The sequence below is a fragment of the Triturus cristatus genome, chromosome 11 (assembly GCF_964204655.1).
Source record: "Triturus cristatus chromosome 11, aTriCri1.1, whole genome shotgun sequence".
In the NCBI taxonomy this organism is placed as follows: Eukaryota; Metazoa; Chordata; class Amphibia; order Caudata; family Salamandridae; genus Triturus; species Triturus cristatus.
Genome location: NC_140594.1, coordinates 86300628 through 86327855, shown reverse-complemented (window position 1 = coordinate 86327855; position 27228 = coordinate 86300628). Strand labels below are relative to the sequence as shown.

Here is a 27228-nt window from a genome sequence, read left to right as displayed (position 1 = left end):
GGCATTATGTTGTTAAACCCTATATGCAGTGTTATATTAGAATGCTGCCTATCCATGAGGTGATGCAGCCCTGGGAGTTATTTAACATATTACTCCAGTATGGGATTCTTACCTTCTTTTAAAGTTTCATTTTAAAGTGCAAAGTCAGACGTCTACACATAAGGGAGTCTGAACTTTGAGAGAGAAATATAAGGGACAGAGTGGAAGATGAAATTAGAACTGAGAGCGCATCCATCAGAGCAAGAAAATGAGAGAAGGGAAACGTGGTTGAGAAGTGTAACAATATGAGGGGAAACAAATGTGAAAAGCCAGAGAAAAAATGAGGTGACAGAAGAAGTAGAGCATAAGTGGGGAAGAATGAGCAAGGGAGGAAAAACAGAACGTAAAACAGAGGAGGAGCAAGATAATGAGAAGGAGATAAATGGAAAGAATGAGAGTAAGTGAGACAGAGAGAGAGAGATAAAGAGAGACGAAGGGTGAGAGAACTAAGAGAAGAAGAAGACTTTGAGAGAGTGAGAAAGTGAGAGAGAAGATACAGTGAGATCAAAAGAGAAGACATGTTTTGTGATCTGTTGTTCATGAATTTGAATCTCAACTAGGCAAAGTCATAGTTTTATCTTTTTGAGGTTGGTAAATTTGTACAGTAATGCCTTTGAGACTCTAGAAATACAGAACAAACACTTTATTAAAAGAGGTGTCTTGAGGTAAAGAGGGTTATCAGAGAGTTCTTCAGACCAAAGGAGAGTGAAAGAAGTTTACAGTGTTTGAGAGTAACAGCGAAAATATAAGACCACAGATATGAGAAACCTTAAAGCACCCCGAGATGTGAATATATAAACAGAGATGAAAAAAGCAATCTTTAAGGAGCACACATGTATGCATGTGAGAAGGAAAACAGGATTAGAGCTATGGAAAATGTATTAATTTGCACTTAGGAAAAAAACATGCTGGCATATCAAAGAATACAAGATCAAAAGGTGAAAGAAAGCCCCAAAAGAAAAAGGATGCAAGGAGCCTGAGAAACCCAGAGACCCACATAAAGAGCGAAAGAGACCCACAAGAGCAAACAAGACACCCTTGAGGACAAGGGTGAAAGGCAGCTAAGCCATGAGAGAGAGAGGTTATGAATTTTGAGTTTTGTAACGATCACTGAATAACAATAAGTTCTATTTCTGTTGAACATCATCAAAATATGTTGTGCAGAGAAAATTAAAGAAGCCAGAGATGGTAGATTGTGTTGTGTGGAGCGGTGTCAGGGGACAGATAAAGAGAGGATGACCACAGAAAGAAAGGTAATGTTAGACAACCTAGGAGAGAATGAAAGAAATCCCTTCAAATAGAACGAGAGATGGGGCGAATATGGATGAAGTAGGGCCTCAGAGAGCAATAGTATGGCCCCTGGGAGGCAGAAAGGGTGAAAAAAACATGCCCAGAGAGTGGTGAAAAAAAGTGTTGACAAAGAGAAAGAAAGAAAGAGCTCTATAAATGTAGGGTAAAAAGAACCCAAATAGGAAAATGGGTGGAAGAGATCGGCAACACACAAAGAGAGTGAACAAGTAAAAGAGTGCCAGTGAAAGACAAAGGGAAAAGGGAGAAGGCTTCTGAAAAGTATTAAGACTTTGCAACATAGAGAGAAATATTGAAGGAGGAGAAATACACTTAAACAATGGATAAAGGAGACACACAGGAAGAAAATTAGATACAGAAAACACTGAGGAAGAGGAGAACAGTATTCCCTTTACATGAGCTGGTTGTCAGTGTTCGGTGCATGTGTGATGTGCTGGATTGTGAGCACAGAGTTTAAAGCTCTCTGATTAGGTGTAAATATTTCACACTGGTCTGATCAGCCACACCCGTATCCCCCAACAGTGCTTCTTTCTCAGACTGCTCAGCGAGATCTAGGTTCATTCATTAAGTCTCATGGGCCACTTCTGCATATTCCATAATTAAAATCCAACTCTGTGTCAGGGTTTAAACTTCCCAAGCTGATAACTCTTAATACATTGATTATTTGACATTTAAGGTTCACATTTACCATCACAATAATCAACATGAATTTACTTTTCTTCAATCTTGGTGCAATTAGAATATCTTTGTTTATAAAATATCTAAGTATTTGGTGGCATAGTCTATTCTGCTTTATATAATGAGGTCTTGGCTTTTTCCCTAAAACGGTTTAATTTGCTTTATTCTCCTTGTAAATAGTGCTTCTTATTGACGTATACCACTTTGAACTTTACTCGTGTTGACGGAATATTATATGAACAATGTTAAAATATGAATATTTTGCAGACCCATTGATCTTTTATGGTTCAGATCTTTTCAATAATTCATCCAGGAACAAATACTCTTACCTAAATCCAAAGGCGAATGAGGTAGAACAGTGGACATAACAGTAGGAGAACAGAAGAAGGAGATAGAAGGCAAAGAAGGGAAGATACCAGGGGGGACTGGGGAAGGTTGGAAGGGAGGGATAAAATATCAGGGGTTGTCACCCTGGGAGCATAGCCTCTCTCGCCAGAATTAGCTCTTTCGCAACGTATTCTGTGTCTGCAAGCTGGGCCTTAATGCGTCGTACCCACTGCGATTAGTCTTTGTCTTGCTGATCAGGCATGTCCACTCGTCCTTTAAGCTGGTGTACTCATAAGTAAAGAGGACTAGTAAGTTCCCAAAAGTCCTGTGCCAGAGATTGAATGCATGGCCCCTCATTTTGTCAAAGTGTATCAACTTGTTCTGCATTGAAGCAGTAAGCTTTCCATCACTGTAAGGTCCCACAGTTTATGCAGCCAGACAAAGTGAGACGACAATGTATCTGTGCCCCATTTGGCTTTGATGACATGTTTAGCCCCACACAAAACCAAAGCCATTATCATTACCTTCCCTTTGTTAGAGGGTAGAGGGTGTGTCGGCATTGGGGAGTCTCAGGAGGACATAGCTAGAGAGACAGGGTATATCTGTTGCAAACATTTCATTGATATCTTTCAGCACGGCCTATCAGCAGTGTTTGAGTTTGGGACAGAGCCAGAGGAGATAAGTCAGTGTGTCTGGGTGGCCGAAGTTGCGTCAACAGGCATTAGGACTGTTGAGTTTCCATTTCACCTTTTTAGCTGGGGTGTAGTACAAATAGTGTGTAATCTTAAGCATTGCTTCTTTTCCCGAGACACAGAATGAGGAGGTGTGCATTTTGTGGAGTATGTCAGTCCATATCTTTTGGATGAAGTGAAATTCCAGCTCAGCTTCTGAGTTGCGGGGCTAGAATAGTTGCACAGTTCCCATGTTTTGAATCGTGTACCCAGACCCGCCTTATCCAGTATTTCCCACAGAAAAAGGCCCGTGCACTCGATCAAATGCCTTGTCTCTGTCAATTGGGAAGAGAAGTGCTGAGACTCACTCTACAGTGAACGTGTGTCTGTCTGTCACTCTCTCAGACACCCTTGAAGAGAAAGTTGCAAAGTGTGAATGGTTATGTTTGTGAATGGTTGTCTTTGTCTTTATCAATTTAGAGAAATTTTGGGAAGACACCTTGGATTGTTTCTGCAGGACAGTAGGTTGGAGAAAGAGGTGAGTCTTAGTTTTGAGCGGATGATCAATAAGTCAGGAGGTGGGCAAACTAGTGAGTCTTGAGTAGCGGCATCAAATGTTGGTAGGTTGGGTGTTGGCAGGAGATCCTCGAGTTGTTCTCTGAACAGTTGCAGGTTGGATGGGATGTGATGTTCTGCAGGAAGTCTGTTTCAAGGGCTGTTGTCAAACATTAAATGGATCAGCCCTCTGCGGAGTATTTTAAAGGGAGGTATTGGGAAGACGGTGTGGGGTTGGAACACAGCTTATTTTTTGGGGTGATTTTGTCCATGATCGATAGTGGTGCTTATCAGTAAATGGCTTTGTGAGGTAGTGTCGTGGAAGTTGAAAAAGAAGCAAGAGCTAGTTGTTACCATCCAGGAAATACAACAATGGACTGTTTAAATACATCTGTCCAAGAATGGTAACAGACAGATGCATTTGTTAAAAACCTTAGCCCTGCCTGTTCTTTACAATTTATTATCAGAGCGTGGACACCAATGAATTAGCAACATTAAAAGGCAACAGGCAGAGATTCCAAGACCAGGTTTACTAATGTCACAGCTGATGGAAAATGGGTATGCTCAGACGTGAGTCCCTTGCTCACTTTGCCACTGGATTCAAGCAAGCCTGGCTGAAGACGGCTGAAATGCCAGAAACCGGTCCTAGGAAGCTTGTTTCCGGTCCAGGGAAGGCATGGCTTGGCAGTTCGGGCTGGACTGTTCCCATGAGGCACAGGGTCAGACTGATTTGCATATGGCCATGTCTGAACTGGGGTGGCAGAGTGGGCTAAAGAACGGTGATGGATTAAACCCAGATCAGTTGACTGGGGGTGAGTGCTTGCAATGTTCAACACTCCGTCCATCATTTCCTTTGGTTTTTGCTTTGTTCGCCATAAGTTGGCAGGGTATGCTCAGACGTGAGTCCCTTGCTCACTTTGCCACTGGATTCAAGCAAGCCTGGCTGAAGACGGCTGAAATGCCAGAAACCGGTCCTAGGAAGCTTGTTTCCGGTCCAGGGAAGGTATGACTTGGCAGTTTGGGCTGGACTGTTCCCATGAGGCACAGGGTCAGACTGATTTGCATATGGCCATGTCTGAACTCGGGTGGCAGAGTGGGCTAAAAAATGGTGATGGATCAAACCCAGATCTGTTGACTGGGTGTGAGTGTTTGATTGGTTCTGATGCTCCGTCCATCACCACCCCCTTTTGTACCGCTTTGTTCGCCATAAGTTGGCGGGGTATGCTCAGACGTGAGTCCCTTGCTCACTTTGCCACTGGATTCAAGCAAGCCTGGCTGAAGACGGCTGAAATGCCAGAAACCGGTCCTAGGAAGCTTGTTTCCGGTCCAGGGAAGGCATGGCTTGGCAGTTCTGGCTGGACTGTTCCCATGAGGCACAGGGTCAGACTGATTTGCATATGGCCATGTCTGAACTGGGGTGGCAGAGTGGGCTAAAGAACGGTGATGGATTAAACCCAGATCAGTTGACTGGGGGTGAGTGCTTGCAATGTTCAACACTCCGTCCATCATTTCCTTTGGTTTTTGATAAACGTAATCTGACCACAAGAAAAGTGTACATCCTATTTAAGCCGAAATGATGCACTGTGTGCATTATACTCTTTTTTTACCTTTTCCTATGTTGGAATATGCCTGGGGGTTTTGGGAGTTGTGTCGATATGGATGTGTCTGTATATGAGGTATAGACCTACTAGGGGCTTTTATTTTGTTTGCATAAGAGTCCACAACCACATTGCTATGCTACTGTACAGAAAACAACAAGAATGCTGTATGTGTGATAGGGGAAGTGAAGGGGTTTGAACAAGGCTATTATACATGGCACAAAGCAAAAAGTACTTGTGGCGGGTCAGAGGTAAGGATGTGTTCCCCGCTCCAGCAAAATCCTTTCCTCCATCAGTGGCCTTTTTGTATGTGTGTGAGTGTGTGCGTGTTTGTGTGTGTGTGCATGCAGATGGAAAGAGAGAGAGAGAGATTCAAACATTTTAATGGAACAAAACTGATTTGCTACAGAAGGTAGTTGGACAATTTAATGTGTGTGGCAAGGTGCAGTGTCTGTTTTTTCAGTGTTGTCACCCAATACATTGAGCAGCTGTAGTGGTGGGCACTACGGGAGCTAGTGCAAATAGCACTGATGAACTAGCACCATTTGGCCACTCTAGAGACACCAGTGAAGACTCTGGAGTAAATACATAAAATCATTGAGGCTAGGGGTTCTGGGAGAGTATGAGGAAGAAGAAGGGCAATACGAGCTCAAGATGAGAGATCCAGGCTCCAGGTCTGTACCAGATTAATGAAAACCATAGTGATTGATAAGAATGCACTGGAAGGCCTACTCAAGGGACGAAGTGAGAAAAAATATGCAGGAAAGAAATCACGAGGTGCAATAAGGACAAGGTCAGCTGGAAAGCTGATAAGGAAGAGAGGGTGGGGTATAAAAGAGGAAAAGAGAAAAGAGAGGTAGGGAATGGAGAGGGTGAGAAAATGGACAAAGGAAATACAAAGCAGATAGCATAAAAAAAGCAGAGAAAGGGAGAGAAATACTGCACAGGAGATAGGAAAAGCATACTGGAATGATTTTGACGATATGGGAGAGAAAAAGTTGGAGAGAAAGTGGCAGAGAATGGAAAGAAAAAAGCTGGGATACGAATGAAGAAAAGATAAGAGGCTCAGAAATAATGGAAACGAAGAGATAGAAAGGAAGAGGGAGGAAGGAGGTGTGAAAGAGAAGGAGCAGTGGATGCACTTTTGGCAAAACTGAACGATGAGTGGGCCCGATGTTGTATATCATGACAGGAGTCTGCATCAGAAAACCCACCTAAAGTAGGGCAAACTTCCCTGGTGTACTGATGGCAGGGACCCTCTAGTGTAAAGACCACCACCTATGATAGACTGCCAGCAAACTAAAGCTAACTATTAACTCCACCATCCAGGTTTCCTTATAACGGTGTTATTGGAAACAGGCGTAACAAAAGCCCTGCAGTGCCTGACGTATGGAGGGTCGCTGGCCTAGGAGCTCTTGACTGGCTCCGTGAATGGGGGGGGGGGCTCCGAGGGCTGGAAGTCTGTAGGGGAAGTGTACTATGGTAATCCTAGTGCCTCTCTCATCTAAAACTAAAATCAAGTTTGGAGCTGACACCATACCCACAAAAAAACCCAGATACAGAAGTCTGAGAGGACAAAAGCAAGGTTCTTTAGCAACTAGACAGTGGATACACCAGAATTGTCGTGGGATCCTGTTCTCTACCTTTCAAGTATTACATCTGGCTCAACAGACCCCTGAATCAAGATATGACACTGTGGTGTCAAGAGGATGGGCACAGCCCCCATCCTTTTTTTTACTTCAAATTGGAAATCCCTGGCCATTCCGGTCAACCTGTCAATAAGTGTGACCTATTGCATAGCTAATTGGATGAATGTCACACCTCATTTTCACCTAATTTTGGCCAACCCTACGCTGGGAGAAGCTGGAGAATGAATGCAAATTAGCTTCTAGGAGCTTAAGGCAGGGAAAATTAAGCTTTCTAAAGTTACTTTTCTTTAATAGTTTAAAACAAATCCAACTTCACAATTGAATTGAACACTTAATAACTATTACAAATATATATTTTTTATTTTTCTAGCTGGTCAAATTCCCGAGATACAGTATTAGTAGTTAATATTGTGTCCCGGTGTGTGTCTGTAGGCCAGTCAGTTTTCTACCAGTGAAACTAGGTTTTGGGTGATAGTCATTGTAAGGACGTGTTAACATTCACTGCCCACATGAAAATGTTCTGTGTATATTTTCTGTACGATTTTGTTCACAGTGCTAAAGCAAATGTGATTGTTAGTGAAGGTAATTGTCAGAGTGTATTTGTCTGCTGAATATACGCAGGCCTTTAAGTGGTCCGGGTCCTATTGGTACATGTTGCTTTCTGTATGTATGCATGGTTAGAATCATTTGATGATGTTTTAAGATATAATCTAAATTGTGTTTGTGCTTTACAATTGGGTATACTGCACTGTGTTAGTAGTTAGTGACTAGATGCTGCTAAAGGGATTATTTATTGCTCATTCTTACGAAATAAAGGTGGAGAGGGGCGTTTGTTTACAAGAGATATTTTATCAATGTGTAAGAGATAAAAAAGAAAAAACAAATGTTTTAATAAATTTTCTGTACGATTTTTTCACACTAGTAAAGTAACTGTTATTATAAGTGAAGAAAATTGTTAGGTTGTGTCTCTGTGCTGAATATACGCAGGCCTTTAAGTGGGCAGGATCTTACCGGTGCTGAACACTAATACCGCTTTTACACAACCGTCATTTTTGTATCCCACTGAAAACCTTGAATATACGTATATTAAAGGAACTGTATAATTAAAGTTCATGAATTACACCTCTGTTTACTCTCCTCATCTCATATTGTTTATTTTGTGCAAGAAAGGAAAAAAATGAGGGGAGAGAAAGAAAGAGAAAGAGAGAGACAGAGTAAGAGAGAGAAAGAAAGACAGAGAGAGAGAGAGAGTGAGAAAGAGAGAGAGAAATACACAGAAAGAGACAGAAATAGAGAGAGAAAGACAGAGGGAAAGACAGAGAGAGAAGGACAGAAAGACAGACAGAAAGAGAGAGAGAAAGACAGAGAGAGAGAAAGAGGAGAGAGAGATACAGAGATTAGGCAGAGAGAGAAAAATAGAGGACAGAGGGAGATGAGACAAAGAAGGAGGCAGGGCTGGCTTAAGCATCTTTACCAGGGCTGCTTTCGGTTCCCAGTCTGGGCATGGCTTGGATGAGGAGTGCTGGGGAGAAGTTCTGTGATATAAGTGGAGAACAACAGGGAAGGGGTTCTGTCCCGAGGCCCTTCCAGGCCCAAGCAGTAGAGTTACAAGATGAAGAGGCCCTTAATCCCCCCCTTGAGAGGAGAGAAAACAAGTATTTTTTTAATGCAATAGGTCTCACATTTACTCAAGTTTGAGCTATTGGCATTGTAAATGACAATGCCTTTTATTTGTGTTTTGGTTTTAAAAAAAATAAATAAAATGCATTGTCATTTACAATGCTAATAGCTTAAACTCTCGCAAATGCAAGACCTATTACATTGCAAATGCTTGTTACTTTTTGTGTAATCAGTCACAGAGACTGCATGTGTTTTCAAGCCATCTTCCTCGTGAACTTCTCTCTTCCCTTGTGCTGCTGCCTGTTCTTTTTTCTCTCCTACCTTCTTGTTGCCCTCGCAGTGTGCTCCTTGTGTTACATCCAAATCTCCCTGACCTCCCTAGTATCTACACTGTTACTTCTGCGTTTCCTTCCTCCCCTTGATGCTTTTGTGTTCTCCTGCCCTCCCCTTGTTGCTTACATGTCCCACCACCCAGAGCTTTAAATAAACAGATACTCTGGATAATTAGTACCTGCACTTCTATATTTTCATTTAAGGCACTGCAGCCGCCCTTCTGTGTGTTTTTTCTGCCCCCTCGCTTCTGTTCCTCCTCTAGCTTTATTTTATTTTTATTTTTTTTAAATGCTATCGCAAGTTTTGTTTTTAGGAACCAATCCAACTCACACAAAAAAATGCCTGCGTCATTTTTTAGGTGCGAGGTCATGCCACTGGAGGCCATCTAAATGTTTTTTATTTTGTTGTTTTACTGTAGCCATGCTGCACAGCGTCGAGTATGGTGTGCAGTGTGGCTAAAACCCATTGGCAAACAAACAGGTCACAAAGGTGAGACCTGTTGGCTGAGCCAGTGCTTGTTTAGCTTCAGTCCTGTCCGTCTTTACAGGCAAGGATCAAACTCTTACCCTGCGGGATCGGAGAACAAGCCTCAGACAGCGCACTCCGGCACCAGCTGCTGTACTGGTGACATTGGCATGGAGGCTGCCATCAGTTCCTCCAGCACAGATTCTGAGTTGTTTAACTCAAAGCTGGTTTCAGAGCAGCAGCCACGCGCCCACTTCCACTTTGCAGGTCCCTGAAGCCAGTGAGGCCTCTTTGGGAACTAGAAGTAAATGCGGCTGGCCGAGGCCCCCACAGGGGGCAACTAGAGTGGTCAGCACCCTAGTGTCACCTGGGCACCCCACACCCCCCGCCCCCATCAGGGGCAGGGACTCGGGGTGGAGTCCCCCCAGCCTGGTCGCGGCACTCTTGGGGCGTCACTTCCTGGGCGCCAGGACTGGAGGGAGGGTATATATGCCTCTCCCCACCATTTTAGCACCCTCTTTTGTGTGCCTGACATGCCGTCTCAACTCGTTGTCTCTCGTCTGGTTTGCTTTGCCCCAGGACAGCTGGAGCGCCGAGGAAGGCTGGCAGTGAGTCGTTCATCCTCGCTCCCACTTCCATACATCCGCCAATGGCGGGTGGCGGTGGTGCCCTGGGCTCCCCTTGGGGGCGCGGGCTCGGGATTGCCGGCTAGCTGGTGAGCTGCGGCATGGCACCCTGGTGGAGTGGGGCATGAGCATTTGGCTGCCTAAAGTCCCTTGTCCCCGGCGCTCCCCAGTTCCCCCACAGGGTCTTGCTGTGTGAGGCGTGGTGGCTGTCCGAGCGAGGGTCCACCTGGGGCTCCAGACTTGCTGGGCCCCAGGATGCGGGGCCCGGGCGGGTGTCGCAGCGCTCAGAGTCATGCGGCGTAGTCTCTGGGTTCCGTCGCCGGGGGCGGTTTGCGCCTCATTATGTCCACATTTTTGCTGGTGATCTCTCAGGTTCGCTAGTTTCTACCATACATATATGGTGATTTGCCCCTGGGGAGGCCTCACGCTGGCCGCGCGTCAGGCAGGATGCAGTGCAGCCAAGTATTTGAAGTGGTCTCTGCTTTGGGCGCTGAGCATGATTCAGGGAAACAAGGGTGGTTATTTCTTGCGGAATGGTGGAGGATGCTGCCCGGGCAACAGCGGCAGCAGTAGTGAGGGAGTAGGAGTGCTCGCTCCCCCGCAGCCAGCCATCAAGTGGTCCTGCTAGGGTGGTGATTCACGGTGTTGGCAAGGCCGGGCACCGAGGTAGTAAACAGGGTGCTGTGGCGTGTTTCTCGGTAACCGTTATGAACAAAGCCTTAGCACGGCCGAGTACAAGAAGAAATCTATACATCGTTGTTGATGCGGGAAAGTGTTTATTCATCATGGTTCCCAACCTGTAGCGTTATCCTGGGTAAAGGTGGGCAGAAATTGCATAATCGTGTTACGCAAATCTGCGTGAAAACGCAAAAAATTATCGCGAACGCGTGGAAATATCACGAAGACGCAGAAGTTTCTGTCCTGCACGTTCGCGATGTTTTTTTTTTTTTTTTTTTAATTTTCAAAAACCTTTATTGGTAAATAGGAGATACACAGGGCAGCTGCCCGAGTTCGCTTAACAAGAACAGGGCTCCGCCATACGGGCGGGTCTCCTCTCCACTACTGACACAGCCATTTAGCCGACATCCCGGGGGACCGGCGGTGTCTACATTACCCACCGTATGCCAAATATATCCTACTGAGCCGGACTGCGGTTATCAGCTGCGCAACTTCTAGCCCATATAGTCGCCTGTAGGTATCTCAAGGAGTGATAGACAGTCAGTCTGAACTGGCAAACCCAGGCACACTCTCATGTAATCCAAACACAACCTAAACCCCCACCCCCCCACCCACCCCGCGCACAATCACTGTCACCTCTCGTCATCCTTCTCCGTCTGTGCGTGTCCACTGTCACATCCATCCCGCTCCGCCAATCGCATCACTCTACCGCCAGCAATCAGCACTCCAGTCCACACCTCCCATTCCCTCTTGTGGCGCCCCCGCCCCGAGAGCCCCCTGGGGCCTACTATGGGCCTTATCTCCTATCCCTCAGGCAAGCGACCTCACCAACTCGCTGGCCAGCGCCACACACCCACACAGTCATCCCAGGTCCAGAACAGCAGCCGGAGCGCACTCCACTGGCACACCTCCGTCAAGCCCCTCCCCCTGCGCGCCAACCCCGTCTGAAGGTACCGGGGCCCCAGCCGTTAAATACGTCCTGTATAACCCCCAGAAATTCTTGGGGCGACTCTTCGGCGGCAGCAATTCACTATATGTCTCAGCCTGTGTGCTGCAATACAGCATATCACTGGCCCACCGTTTCTTGGTGGGGAGGGGCCCCCTCATCCAGCAGATCGCGACGACCCTTCTAGCAATAAGCAACGCCATGTCCACTAAGCGTCGCAACGCCACCGGCAGAGGCCGGGAGTACCCCAGCAGTGCCAGGGCAGGGTTGGGGGTAATCTCGGTGCCCAAGACCCGGCTCAACTCAGTGAACACCTCGGACCAAAACTTGGCTATTCCTGGGCAGTTCCAAGCCATATGCATAAAGTCTGCCACCGGGAAGTGGCAACGTTCGCACTCCGCTGATGCCCTGAGCCCGTACCTATGTAACCGTTCCGGAGTATAGTACACCCTCTGCAGATACTTAAAGTGCACCAACCTGTGCCGGCCGTTGAGTGATATCGTTTTGGTGCTGAAACAGCAATATCTCCACATCTCGTCTGAGAATTCTAATTGCAGGTCCTCCTGCCAGGCTCGTCGCGCCGCGGTATACTCACGCGCCACCTGCCGGTCCCCTATTTTTTTAAGATTCGAGATTAACTTGGGCGGCACCACCGTTTTGATAATGTAGGTGAGTTCCGGGACCTCCAGGGGCTCTACCAGGCCCGGGCCTAGTACCACCGATAAAGCCCTATGAACCCTGTGGAACTGAAAGCGCTGCAGGGGGGTGTGGTCAGATGGAGCCAGCCCAAGCCGCTCCCACGTTTTGGCAACGCCATCTGCGAATAAATCCTACATCCGCGCAATGCCCAGTGTGATTAATGCTTGGACCACTCCCTTCTCCCTCAGCGGGGGGAGCCAAATCGCCCATTCCACCGGTAGCAGGGGGGAGTACAGCAGGGCGCAGTCATGTGCCCTCATCAACGCCTGCCATGCATGGGTCGTGGCTGTGAGGGAGTCCAGTCGCCCCACCGAGCGGTTCGCCGGTTGGAGAGCGACCGCAGGCAAGGGGAGCGGGTCCGCGAACAGACGTTCCAGGGGGACATGGGGGACATCCTCGTCGGCATGTATCCACGCGTGTAGGTGGGCCGCCTGCGCGACCCTATAATATCTCTCCATATCTGGCGCCCCCAGCCCTCCCATTTCGTACGGGAGCGTCAGCACCTTCCATTGTACTCTAGGCTGTCCGCCACCCCAGGCCAGCTTAATTAGAGTTTGGGTCAGCTGCTTAAAAAAGGCCTTGGACAAGACAATGGGGATGTTGGTAAAGAGGAACAAAAACCTCGGTAATACGACCATTTTCATGATGGCTATCCTACCCAGGAGGGATAAGGGCAGTCGGATCCACGACTCCACATCTTCGACCAATTTGGCGTACGCCACTCCATAATTTTCCCTGAGTAGCACCTCAGGGTCTCTATGTAGCCATATCCCCAAGTACCTAACCGCGTCCGTTGTCCATTGCAGGGGATAGTCCATTGGGAACGGAGCCGTAACCGGCGTCAACGGAAACGCCAGCGACTTGCTCCAGTTCACCCTGAGGCCGGACAGCGCCCCGAACCTGACCACCTCCCGTAATATGGACGAGAGATTCTTCTCCGGGTCTCGGACATAAAGCAGCGTATCATCTGCGTATGTGGAAATACCAATTTGGTAGGTGGGAAAGTTAATGCCCTCGTAGCGGTGATACTCCCTGATAGCGCACGCCAAAGGTTCCGCCACCAGGGCGTAAAGAAGGGGGGAAAGGGTGCCTGGTTCCCCTGCTGACCCTGAAGGCCGCTGTGACCCGGTCGCCCAGTCGTAGCCTGGCTGAGGGCTGGTAGTATAATGCTCCAAGCATCTGCAAAAGGGCTCCCCCAACCTTACGTAACACCCGTACCATAAATGGCCACTCCACCGAATCGAACGCTTTTTCCATATCCAGAAAAATGGCCAAGGCCTTGTTTTACGGACGCACGTGTTGCATGGTCCCCAGAACCGTGCGAATATTGTATGTAAGATTCCTGGCAGGTATAAATCCCGCCTGCTCCGGTGCCACGAGTTCCAGCACCAGCAGCGCCAAACGCGTGGCCAGCACCTTAGCATACAACTTTGCATCTACATTGATGAGGGAGAGCGGCCGGTACGATCCACACACGTTGGGGGGCCTCCCTGCTCTACGCGCATGGTGTCCGGCATGCAGCCATCTTGACATATGCCATCGAATAAGGTTATCAGATGTGGGAGGAGCTTATCTATGAATGCTTTACGTTTGCGATGTTTTTTGCGTGATCGCGTTGTAAATGGGCCGCCAACTTGCCCATGCGGTCTCTAATGGGTGCAGCCATCTTGTTTTCACTTGTCACGCCCGCTCGCGATGCTATTTCCTGTTCCGGGTCGCGCAATGCATGCTCGCGCTTGTTCACGTTAGGTATTTCCTGTTCGGGAACGCATATTGCGTGTTCGCGATGCTTTTTGCGTGCTCGGAGGGAAAACAACTTCCATGCCAGAAGCAAGCGCAGTTTGAATACCTTCTTTCAATACCCTATTCCCACGCTCCACTAAGCCATTAGATGTGGGAGAATATAGGGCGACTTTCATGTGTTTAATGTCGGAGTCTTTTAAAAATGTACGCATCCTCTCCGACACGAAATGTGTACCATTATCGGTGATGATCACTATAGGGAATCCCTCTAAGAAAAAAATCTCACTCAAAAACAGGATAGTTGATTCAGTGTCAGGCGATTTCACAAAACTATGGTACATCCACTTTGAAAAATAGTCTACGGCTAAAATAACATACTTCCTATCCTGTTCAAGTACCGAATAAGGGCCTGAAAAATCGAGTCAAATTTTTTCCCATGAAGCATCTGGAAAATCTGTGGGATGTAAAGGGGTTTTGATGGTACGCCAATGTTTGTCTGACAAAAGGCAGACAGGGCAGTTATCAATCGTTCTTTTAACTTGTGCATCTAACGACGGCCACCAGTAATGTTGTTTGATTTTCATTATGGTTTTAGTCACCCCTAGATGTCCCAGGTGTGCCTCGTTAATAATTGTAGGTCAAAGAGAAGTGGGCGGGACAAATTTGGCACCGCGTCGGACAATTTTATTCTCCAATGAAAGTTCATCGGAAACCTCAGCAAACACACGCAACTCCCCTACCAAACACCTGGCATCAGGCCAAAAATGAGTGGATGGTTCAATAGAGACTGCTCTAGGGCTCATAATGAACTGAAAGAAAGCTTAAAAAAAGTCCATAGAGATAAGGTGCGCATTGCACAATGTAGGTCAGCATACAAAAAAGCAATTAAATTAAGGAAACTGGCACTTCAATCACAGACATGGGAAAATCTACAGGAGGCTGCAGACAGAAGAGATCCTAGGGCATTCTGGAAAATAATAAATAACCCTTGTTTTCAGGATGCGGTTGCCCCGGAAATTGGTACAACCATTCTCCCGGAGCAATGGTTTGATCATTTTAAAGTTCTGTATAACCATGCAAATGAGCAACCGAGGGGGGAGGGGGCAATCTGCCCATGGACGACAAATGTTGAATTTACGGTGGATGAACTGGTAGCGGGGATCAAGGGGCTGACGCAAAACAAAGCCCCAGTCCCGGACGGCATTCCTCCGGATCTCTACTTAAGTAAGGTTGATCTTTGGGCACCCATCCTCACAAGAGTAATAAACACAGCGGTCACCACGAGTATGCCAAGATCCTGGTCTGAAGCCATATTAGTTCCAATCTTTAAAAAGGGAAAAAAGGATGACCCTCTGTGTTACCGACCGATTTCTCTAATTGATGTAACGGCGAAAGTTTTGGGGAGAGTTGTCCTAAACCGCCTATTAGACTGGGTTGATGAACACCATATAATTACAGACTTGCAATCCGGATTCAGAACAGGAAGGTCAACTACAGACCAGTGTCTGAACCTTTATTTATTAACAGCTAAATATACTATTGCAAGTAATCAGTCGGTATATATGGGGTTTATGGACCTCTCATCGGCTTTTGACCATGTCAACAGAGATAAGCTTTGGAACCTGATGATTAAATTAGGGGTAGATGAGGGCCTAGTAGTTATCTTGAGAGCACTCCACTGGAACACCTCTGCTAAAGTGCGTTACAATCTGGAGGGTGATACCACAGTTCCCTTCCCTTGCACCAGCGGGGTGCGCCAGGGATGTATCTTGGCCCCGTTCCTGTTCTCACTATACATAAATGGGTTAGAACAGGCACTATGTAAATTTAATGCAGATACCCCCAGAGTAGGTTCACGATCGGTACCGGTGTTGTTATACGCCGATGACGCGGTACTCTTAGCTCGAACGCCCAAAGGCCTCCAGACTTTGTTGGATGGGTTTGTCAGTTTTATGGCCAGTTTAGATCTATCGGCTAACTTATCCAAGTCATACGTACTGTTGGCAGGTTCTAAACCATGTAAAAAGTTTTGTTATAGAATAGGTACACACATAATGGAACAGGTTAAAATCTTTTCCTACCTGGGTGTTTTATTTGATGGGCTTTTAAATTTTAAATTTTTAACTGAAGGGCGAAGTGCATAAGTAGTGGCATCAACAGGGGCCATAATGAATTATGGACGCAGGTTGGGTAGGTGGTCGCCCGAACAGGTCATTCACCTTTATGGTTCAATTTGCTGTCCCAAAGTAACGTATGGGGCTGAAGTTTGGGGCTTTGTAAACACCCAACAAAATCAAATTGAGGAAAACAAATTTTTGAGGAAGGTCTTACAAATCCCACAAAGCACGTCAGCTTATATTACCCATGCTGAACTGGGAAGGGTATATATAGAGGACCTGATTAAAGTTAGACTGCTTATGGCCTGGTTAAGAATTTGGACTAATAGTGAGGCTGGTCTGAGTAGGCAAATAATTAAAGATTGTATGGCCAGAGACAAAGGGATGTGTATTCCATGGTTGAGTTATGTAAAGAGTGCCCTGATGAGGCTAGATAGTAAGAACCTCTTTACTGAACCTACAACAGTTACCCCTGAGGATAAAACCAGTATCAAAAGAATCTTTCTGGCAAAAGAGATTACGCGTAGAGCGGCCTCAGAAGAAAGTAAGCCCACAGTCTGTATCTATAGCACACTAAAGTCAGTAGAAGGCATGGAACCATATCTCGCCTTATTATATAACGCACAAGATAGATTTTTAATCACTCGTTTTAGGCTCAACCTTTTACATCATCTTTTGGCTGATCCGCCTGGCTTTACTGTTACGGTTGAGCAGAAGGGTACCTGCGGCTGCGACAATAGGTCTCCGCAGGATACCCTTCATTTTGTATTGTTTTGCCCTTTTTATTCAGTACCCAGACGCCGCTTTTTAGTAAGGTTCTTAAAACAAATGAAGTTTAGACATGCCAAAGTTGCTCTTTTATACCTACAAAGGGCCGAGAATCCACTGACACTGGCTTGTATTATGAATTTTATTAGAGTTGTAATAAGATTGAGACACACTAGAGGGTTACCTTGAATGCACTGATGTTAAATGTTCTCCCTAAGGTCAATGTAAAATGAAATGTATTGAGATGATGTTTTAACTGTTTATTGCACTTTTATGATATTTTTTAAATATCGAATAAAGGATTTTGAATTGAATTGAATTGAGTGGAGTACTCTAGTACTTTTTGCAATACCAAATCATTTTCGCATGCTGAATTCCAATCGGTTTCAGACAAAACTGAATTATATTCTTGTACCGCATCCACAACCGCCACACATTCAATCTCTTCGGTAACAGAATCCTCTTCATCATCTTTGTGCATCAATAACCTAGACAAACAGTCAGCGCGGAAGTTTTTCCCACCCTGGATGTACTTGACCTCAAAACAAAACTCCTGAAGCTTAGACACCAATCTCATTAACCTTGCAGACATGCTCGGGGAATTCCCTTTGTTAAAAATATAAACGAGAGGTTTATGATCTGTAACCAGCTCGAATTTTTGTCCCCAAATATACATTTGGAATTTATGTACGGCCCACACGCATGCCAGGGCCTCTCTTTCAATGGTGCTATACTGTTGCTCAAATGACTTTAGGGACCGTGAGGCAAATGCCACGGTTTGTACCTGACCCTCTACTCTTTGACTACGGATTTCGCCGAGGCTGTGGATACTGGCATCGACTGTTATACAAGAGAGAGAGTCATCTCTGAAAGCATGTAAAGTTTGGGCTGAAACAACCATCTTTTTAACATCTATAAAAATGTTGTCTAATTCGGCAGACCACTTGAAACTCTGTCCTTTTTTTAGTAACGAGCGTAAAGGCTCGACCGCTTGAGCATAGCAAGGTACAAACCTTGCGTAATATTCAGCTAGTCCTAGAAATTACTGTAATGCATCTATGTTGGAAGGAGGCTTAGCATCTTCAATGGCTCTAATAACGGAAAACTTAGGTTTAATTCCATGTTTTGATATGGTGTGACCTAAATAATCCAATTCTTGCACGGCAAACTTACACTTGTCCGTGCGGACAGTCATGTTTCTAGCCCTCAAAATAGTAAGTACTCTCCCCAAAATGTCATTATGTTCATTCAAAGATTTCGCAAAAATTAAAATATCGTCCAAATAAGCTTGGACCCCACATATATCGTTGAATAAAGTATCCATAAGTTTCTGGAATACACTGCCAGCGGACGCGAGGCCAAACGGTAAGTGTAAAAATGGGTATGCCCTGAACGGGGTAACGAATGTCGTTAACTCTTGAGAGTCTGTCGTCAAAGCGACCTGATGGTAAGCTGATCTTAAATCTATCAACAAAAACCATCTGGCCCCTCCTAGATTCGCTAATAACTCGTGGATCTTCGGCAGTGGGTGCCAATCCACGATTATATTTTTATTTAGAGCGCGTAAGTCGACGCAGAGTCTGATCTCGCCAGATTTTTTTCGCACGACCACGATGGGGGCCACCCACTATGAAGAGTCAGTAGCCTCAATAATCCCTTGGTCACATAGGCTTTGTAAAGTGCATTTCAATTGTTCTTTGACACTCAATGGGACAGAACTTACTTTGTGTGAGACTGGTTGGGCACCAGGTGCTAATCTGATACGATGCTCTATTCCTTTAACCAAACCCACTTTATCACTAAATACAGACTTGAATTCTGAAACAATTTTTCTTACTGATTCATTGTCCGACACAGTTACTGGACACTCAATGTTACATACGGGAAGGTCACCTACTTTAATTGGGTTCTCGTCCCCCGGAACCAAATATAGCCCCATCCGTGCCAAGACTTTCCACCTAATATTATTTTTCCCTTTTCCTGCAACATAAATCTTAGTCTCAGTCTCGCTCCCGAGGCATTGTACAGTACCAGTAAAATACCCAATCATATTGATATCTTTTTCCCCAAATGCTTTAGGATTTACGTCAGATTGTAACAACTTAACTTGTTTGTTCCACAGTTCATAAAAGGTTGTGTCCCTCAAAATCGTAATGGGCGAGCCAGAATCAGCCATTACCTGAAGGGGAATACTGTCGATTATAGCTGGGCACAGTGGACCTTTTATACAATTAGGCTCACTGTCGCAGTCAAGTGTAACAACCACATTACTCAGAGAATTGCTGCATGTATCTATATCACTATCGAAACTGTTCACATTGAGGGACTTTCTAGCATTCCTGCATACCCCCTGAAAATCGCCAATTTTCTAGCAAATAACACAGTGTTTACCAATGGCAGGACAACTCGGAAAATTCCCTATATGGTTTTTAGACCCACATCTGTAACAGAATAACGGTTTCTTTTGGCTAAATTTTACATTTCTACCTTTGACATTTACGGCACAAATGGAGTTATCTTGTTCTATATCTGGAGATGAGACTAGGTTAATGCCGGTTTTCGCTGTTTCTTGCATGACCTTGCTTGAGATAACAGAACGTTCTATACTAAGGGCAAGCTCAGTAACTTCAGATAGAGAAGGATTTTTACAGCCAAGAATCCTTTCCCTAATTTTTCGTGAAACACAATTAAAAACAAATTGGTCTCTAATGTAATTGTCAGTGAGTGGTCCGAAACCACAAGTGGTAGCCAATACCCTTAGTGCCGATATGTATTCCTCGACCTTTTCTTCTTCTCCCTGTTTCCTTTTGTAGAATTTATGATGTTCCAATATAATATTTGGTTCATTGGAAAACTGCTTTTTGAGGCGGGCGATGGCTTCCAAGTAGACGTTACATTCACTGTCGTCGGAAATGGATGCAGGAGGTGGAACAGGTTCATTACTATAAAAAATCCTTGTGCAGCCTGACCCAGGCATCAGAAAAGCAAAGCAAATTTGTGGGCAGGTGTATAATCCACAGCGTCAATGGCTACCAAATGATTTTCGAATAGTCTGTACCATTCGTACCAAATAATTGGTGGACTACCAGGTTTTCTGAGAAAAGGGGGAGGTTGTGTTATCAGTTGCACGTTAGCCATAATGGAACACAAGTAAAATAATAATAAAACAGTAATAAACTGCGAAACAATATCTCTTAACGCTCCAAATAGAGATGTGTGAATTGTAAAATGTAAATTAAATTAAATTGTAGAGTGTATCTCTCAAAACTTGGTAGATGACTGGCTGTAACACAATGGAGAACACAATTAAAATTGCAACAGGCAAAAAAAATAAAACAAAGGACAGAGTATTCAGCTATAGCATGCACGTCACTGGAATAAAGCTTCACCTGCTGTGATGATCTTGTTTTATCAATCACTAGCTTGAACAATTCCAAAGGTGTAGCGTGCGCGTCGCTGAAAGTAAATCAGGCACGCTGACAAAAATCCACTTAGGATATACAATATTAAGCGTGCGCGTCATTGAAAATGCAGGCGCGCAGAAGGAATACCATTTTAAATGAAGTGGATAACAAAGCGTGCGCATCGCTGGTTAATTCGATCTTTGCCCAGGACGCGCTGCATGAATTGCTGTTATTAACAAAAATATCCCAATCCAAGATGGCGTCGCGTCGTGTGATGACGTCGATTCGCCAAGGACGATGGGAGCGCTCGAGACTGTGCACGTCGAGGAGAAGCAGTGAGCGCGGGCCGGCTGGGTGCTCCGTTCAAATGAAACCAAAAACCACGTACCTCCTCATTATCTCACCCATCAGATGATCAGAGACGATCAGAGAAACTCGATCCACCGCACTGTCTAGTGGATCTCCGTACCGGGCGCTGGTGAGAGGGAAACAGGTACGATGATCAAAGTCATAAGATTCCTCTTTTGCGTGGGTATGTGGGTGGAGTCGCTCGTCGCCAAATGAAATGATTAGAAGGAGATGAAATCTTCTTGTAAAACGATCTTCAAGTTTATTGAATAACTCTACCCGACACACGGAGCGTCCTCCCAGGGAAGTGAAAGAACGGCAACTGAACTGCCGTCTTCGAATCACAACCAGGGAACGCTCCACGCATCAGCCCCACATTCAAAGAAACACAGAACACATTCTAACATTCCTTAAGTGTCATCGCGCTAACCGCGCGATGACTAACATAACATTACATTCATCAGCGTCGCGCGCTAACCACGTGACGACTAACATGTCACCTATTACACAAATCGTGCTGATATTCACTCACCTCGAAATGCTTTCCATAGAAAAGTTCTAGAATTATCCAGTCTTTCAAATTTCTGATGCCATTGTCTTGCATCATGACTTGAAAAAAGAACTCTAAAATATATAGATTATTTGTGGTGTTTCTAAACGCCGGGCTCCAGCTTAAAAATGGGTGTGTCGATGAGGATAGAGGCGAGATTTCAAAGAGAAGACAGATGAGATTTGAGACTGAGAATAGCAGTATGAATGTGTGAGTGAATGATCCTGGTCTCTTGGGTGAGGTGAAAACGTAGTACTACAGGGAGGGCTTGAGGGGTAGAAGTCAGCTACCTGACTGGAAAAATACAAGAAAGTTATAGGAAGACCCCTCATAAGCAAATAAAGTAGGTTTGGAAGATTTATTAAATTAATGATATTCCCAAGCTCGAGGGTGAAGGTAAATATAATCACCCTTTGACAAGGAAAAGGGTACAATCACGTAGCGTTTGCTTGAATCTTCACTAATATGTACGTTTATTTAAAGTTATTTATAAGATAAAGGTAAAAAAAAAAATTAGGGCTGGTTGGCAGTCATGAGAAGTGAAGTAAAAAAACACTTTTACATTTTTAATTCTGCCACAACTTTGAACTGTGCATCGGTGTGTATTCTTAGGGATTTTTTTTTTTAAACGTGTATCAGAGCCTTTCATTTAAATATATACTGGTACTTTGTGTTTTTAGGAAAATAGATGTGCACCAGTGCATTAATTTTGTGGCTGGCACCGATTATGTAATTGATAGCGCTTGCAGGGAAATTGATATGTTTGTACAGCAATGATATTCAGTGCTTAATTTGAGCTGCTACCTGCAGGTGGAACTCACCGGCACTCTTTGATGGAAAGCAGCACTTATTTTTAATCATCAATCTTAGACCCAGAAGAGGAAAGAAAATACAGCAAAGGAGAAAGGAGAAGGAAAAGAAAGACAGGAGAACAGTAATAAACAGAGAAAACAGAAATGAAAAAGAACCTGCAAGAGAGATAAAACATGGCAGAGAGAGTGTGATGGTGGAAGAAGGATACATGAGGTGAAGTTAAACTGTGCGGCCTTGATATTCGTCAATCTCATCGATTGGCCATGGCGTGAGACGTTTGGAAAAGTGGCCCCGGCGTTTATTATTTTAAAATTTAAGCATGTTTAGTTTCCCCGTTGTTTTTGGCAGTTTTTCTTTGACCCTTGGATCTACACACAGCTGTGTCACACTCCTTTGTTTGACGTTAGTAGAGCTGGCATTGCCTTGAATCCGAGGGGAGCGTGCACTGGAACTGCTCCATCACCTCCCCGTTGTACAGTTTATCAGAGGTTTGGGCCTACATGATGCAATGGCAATTACTGCTGCACCTGTCTGCTTTTGACTCAAACTTCAGTAAGTGCATCTGGTCATGCGTTCTCAATTCACTGTAGCATTCTGGGAGGGAGGCTGAGTTCCATATATATGTTTGAAAGATTGAGAGGGACCCCTTAACAACCAAGGGAGATAGGGTACTTAACCCAGATAAAAGAAAATGTTCCCTTGATACACCAATTAAGAGAGCATAAAGTATTATGTCAGAAAGGAAGTTCTCTTTGGGAAATACATGTTTTTCTTTATTTTATAAAAACATATTCATCCTTGTAAATCATACAAATTCATTAAACATTTCATAAACATCAAATTATTAAAAACCTCCTAAAATACAATGCAGTTCAATTACAATCACATAAAACTATGTAACACAATTATGACCAGCATAACGTGGAGACAAAACACAAATTGTAAGATTCAAATACTCCTCTTTACGAGTGCACATCAGATTCAATCTTTAAAAATACAGTACATTATACATTTGAAAATCTGTATATACGTAGTCTGTATTTATTCTCTGATTGCGCTATCCACAGCGTCGACGCGTTTCGATGGTTTCAGAATGATAATACCATCTTTATCAAGACCACATAATTCTGTCTCCCACCTCAGTAATTATTTTCCTAGAACAGATAAATATAGTTACTGCTCTCACTTGTATTTATATTTCTCATACATTGACGATCATATTCTCTGAAATTCATGGATTCTATCATTTATTGTATGCATTAGTTGTATTCATTACCTGAAAATAAACAATATCCCATTTTGTCTCCTATATTATAAGGTTAATCCAATTTAATTTAATGGGCTTTGCTACTCACATCAGTGATCTTATTTACAACTCCCTTCTCTTAACATACTTTATATTTCCATTCTATATATAGCGGCATTTGCCTCATTCCTTTGTTCAACTTTTCTTTCTATAGTTATATTTGGTATTTGTACATAATTTTCCTATTTTCCTAGTTGTTGTTTATGACCCCACCTTTTACTTAGAGAATCCGATGCCTATCCTTTCATGCTGTTAATAAAGGCAACCGGATTACTTTTTATAATTGTCATTCCTGATGTTAATACATTCGATTTTCCTGCATCACAAACTTATATGTTTATCGGCAAATTCCAATTACAGGCCTCTTCTCACCTTCGTGATAGGGTATCTATCTGCGCTCCTTATTCCTTTTGTAGTTCAGAGAACCCACATTCCTCTTCTTTCACCCTCTTAGTGATTTCGAGTGACGTGTTATATCTTTTCTAAGTTTAAAGGGGGAAAATAAGAATATTTGTACAGCACTAGTCTTAATCCTGATTGTTAGCTCAATTGCAATCATAAGTTGTTCCCTGCTGTTTAACTCTCATAATTACCTCTTCGTGGTAAATGCGGGCTTGCTGGTTGCAAAGAGCTTCTTTCTATGGTTATGTTTTCCGAATTCCTGCACTGCGGAGTATTTTAAAATCCTCTTCTTACATCAGCGAGTCTAAAAGACATGGGAGAAGGGATGTTGTCTAAATTAGTCCGTACTTCTAACCCCTAATGGTTTCTTCTAACTATCATATCTCCGGATCCTTATTGTCTCACCTGATTTCTCGCTGTATTACAACCGTCCTGTTAGTTTCCGGATCGGAGCCAAATCAATCTTTCCCTATCCGGCTTGCTATTTATCTATTGTGTCCATCTTGCTTATTGGCTTAATCCCACTCACGTGGTACGTGTACGGGTCTTTTCTCTGTAATCCGCAATCGTATTGGTTGGCTAAGTCACAGGGTCAAGATTGTTTGCTCCTTAGTGTTGTCGTTTTTTTAAAAAAAAAGAAAAAACTTTATTAGTGCTACCTACGTGTCCTTGCTGGTGACTATCGTAATTTGATACAGATCAATTTAGGATGGTTGTAATTTTTGTCGGATGTTTATTTATTTAATATCTTTATGTATCTTCTGGGTGCAAGTACATTAAACATATTTCTCCTTGTGGGTACTGTTTAAACCGCAGTTCACCCTCGTGATATCGTTCTTTTTCGTTTTTCCATATCCCAGAAGGTTATAATGAGATTATTGGTGGCATTGTCTCTGCGTGTATGTGTTATACTTAATTCAGATATCTTTTTGAATAAGTATTCCCCCAGATTTGGAATACCTCTTTACAGAAAAGACTATCCTATAATGTCTATTTCCTCTAACATGGCTCTCCACTCCTAGCTATCCTAATCCTATTTGTTCCGGGTCTCTTGTCTGTGCCCACCAGGAACCGATACCTCGTGACTCATTCAGACACGATGAGGATATGCTCTACTATTTAGGATGCATGAACCTCATCCAGTCTTCTCTGGAATTTAAGCCTCTTTCAACAGTATTGAGGTAACACATGAACCATTGTTCTCTCTTTTTTCTCCTGCAATCTGGATTTCCTCCTCTTCCTAACTATAGAAAGAAAAGTTGAACAAAGGAATGAGGCAAATGCCGCTATATATAGAATGGAAATATAAAGTATGTTAAGAGAAGGGTGTTGTAAATAAGATCACGGATGTGAGTAGCAAAGCCCATTAAATTAAATTGGATTAACCTTATAATATAGGAGACAAAATGGGATATTGTTTATTTTCAGGTAATGAATACAACTAATGCATACAATAAATGATAGAATCCATGAATTTCAGAGAATATGATCGTCAATGTATGAGAAATATAAATACAAGTGAGAGCAGTAACTATATTTATCTGTTCTAGGAAAATAATTACTGAGGTGGGAGACAGAATTATGTGGTCTTGATAAAGATGGTATTATCATTCTGAAACCATCGAAACGCGTCGACGCTGTGGATAGCGCAATCAGAGAATAAATACAGACTACGTATATACAGATTTTCAAATGTATAATGTACTGTATTTTTAAAGATTGAATCTGATGTGCACTCGTAAAGAGGAGTATTTGAATCTTACAATTTGTGTTTTGTCTCCACGTTATGCTGGTCATAATTGTGTTACATAGTTTTATGTGATTGTAATTGAACTGCATTGTATTTTAGGAGGTTTTTAATAATTTGATGTTTATGAAATGTTTAATGAATTTGTATGATTTACAAGGATGAATATGTTTTTATAAAATAAAGAAAAACATGTATTTCCCAAAGAGAACTTCCTTTCTGACATAATACTTTATGCTCTCTTAATTGGTGGATCAAGGGAACATTTTATTTTATCTGAGTTCCATATATATCCACTGGGTGGCGCCCTTTACCGTTCAAATAACCGATTTTTGAGACTTAACGTTCCGTATCAGTGTCTTGAGCAAAGTCTCCGGGGTGAAGTCACATGTACTTTGGGGCAGATAGACTCTAGATTGGGTAGGTGGGACAACCGCTTATTTTTTACACCTGTCCGCCTCATTTAGGGCGCATATTTCACACTATAAATACTCCGCTATCGGTTTTGGCTGTGACTCTCCAGAAGAATAATCACTCATAATCAGTTTGAATGTAAAGTTTTATTTGGACAAGCATTGTTATTCAAATGAGTCACCAGGAGATACTTTGTCGTGTAACATTTATTATTATAGCTGATTAGACATGCATGAAACGTCTCTGCTCTTATAACCCCTGCAATGTGACTGTCTCCAAAAGTGAACTCGAGTGATGGAGCCTCTGAGAGATGCAGGAAGATGATACGAGGGTTTGAAGGGGTCAGGAGGGCCATGAAGCAGCCAATGAGCCGCGAGCATATTTGCATAGAGGAGCTGACCCCTCCCCTGCAAGGGTTTAAGGAGGACTTTGCGGGCCCCACCCAGAGATCCGTCTGCACCTCAGACCAGAGCCCTGCTGACGCTGCACCATGTCCTGGACCCCCCTTCTACTCGCGCTCAGCGCCCTCTGTGCCTGTAAGAAGAACTGAATGTGTGTTTTTTCTAATCATTCCAGAATTAGCTTTACATTAAAGATTTCAGTCTCTTTTCCTATAGATATATGCAAAGCCGATGAACATATGCTTTTATGTTTAAGTCTATATATTTTCTTGCAGGTTCCTTTTCTCAGCCGGTGCTGACCCAGCCCTCCTCGCTGTCAGTGACCCCCGGCCAGACGGCCAGACTGCCCTGTGTAATGAGCAGCGGGTTCAGCATCGGCGGCTACTGGATCAACTGGTACCAACAGAGGCCCGGGAGCCCCCCCAGATACCTCCTTTGGTTCTATTCTGACTCAAGCAAGGGCTCCGGGGTCCCCGCTCGGTTCTCGGCCTCCAAGGACCCCTCCAGTAACACCTGCCACCTGCTCATCACCGGGGCCCTGGCGGAGGATGACGCGGATTATTACTGTCATATTTGGAAGAGTAACAATGCTGCACAGTGACACAGGGCAATGGGGAAGTGAGACAAGAACGTAGCAAATGCAAGTTAACGTGAACCGAGTCACATTCCTTTCTCAGCATCCAGCTATTGATTGAAAATGTTAAATCCTTTCTGACCACCTCTCAGAGGTGTTGGCCTCCACTTAGTCCCCAGCACCAGCACTTGCCACCACTGTGCATTTTGCCCTCAATATAACGCGCCCAAGAGCGGAAATGGGAAAGTCTTCCTTGTCCATGAAGTGCCTGACGCTCCTGTCGGGAGATTCTCCTGTCGCGATATAGATGGCTGAGTGACGGGCACACTGACCTCCGAAAATAAGGGAATCCTTCTGAGCAAAGGATGCGAGGGCGTTTAATGCTTCCAAAAATAAAACACAGAAAACATGAGAGGTGCTTTTGTACTAAGGAAAAAAGAACGATAGAA

The 27228-nt window shown here is 44.1% G+C and overlaps 1 pseudogene; it reads left to right on the top strand.

Annotated features, from left to right (window-relative positions):
• Nucleotides 1-357: 357 nt before the first annotated feature.
• On the top strand, nt 358-26806 carry LOC146783290 (immunoglobulin lambda variable 5-37 pseudogene; annotated as a pseudogene).
• Nucleotides 26807-27228: the final 422 nt, after the last annotated feature.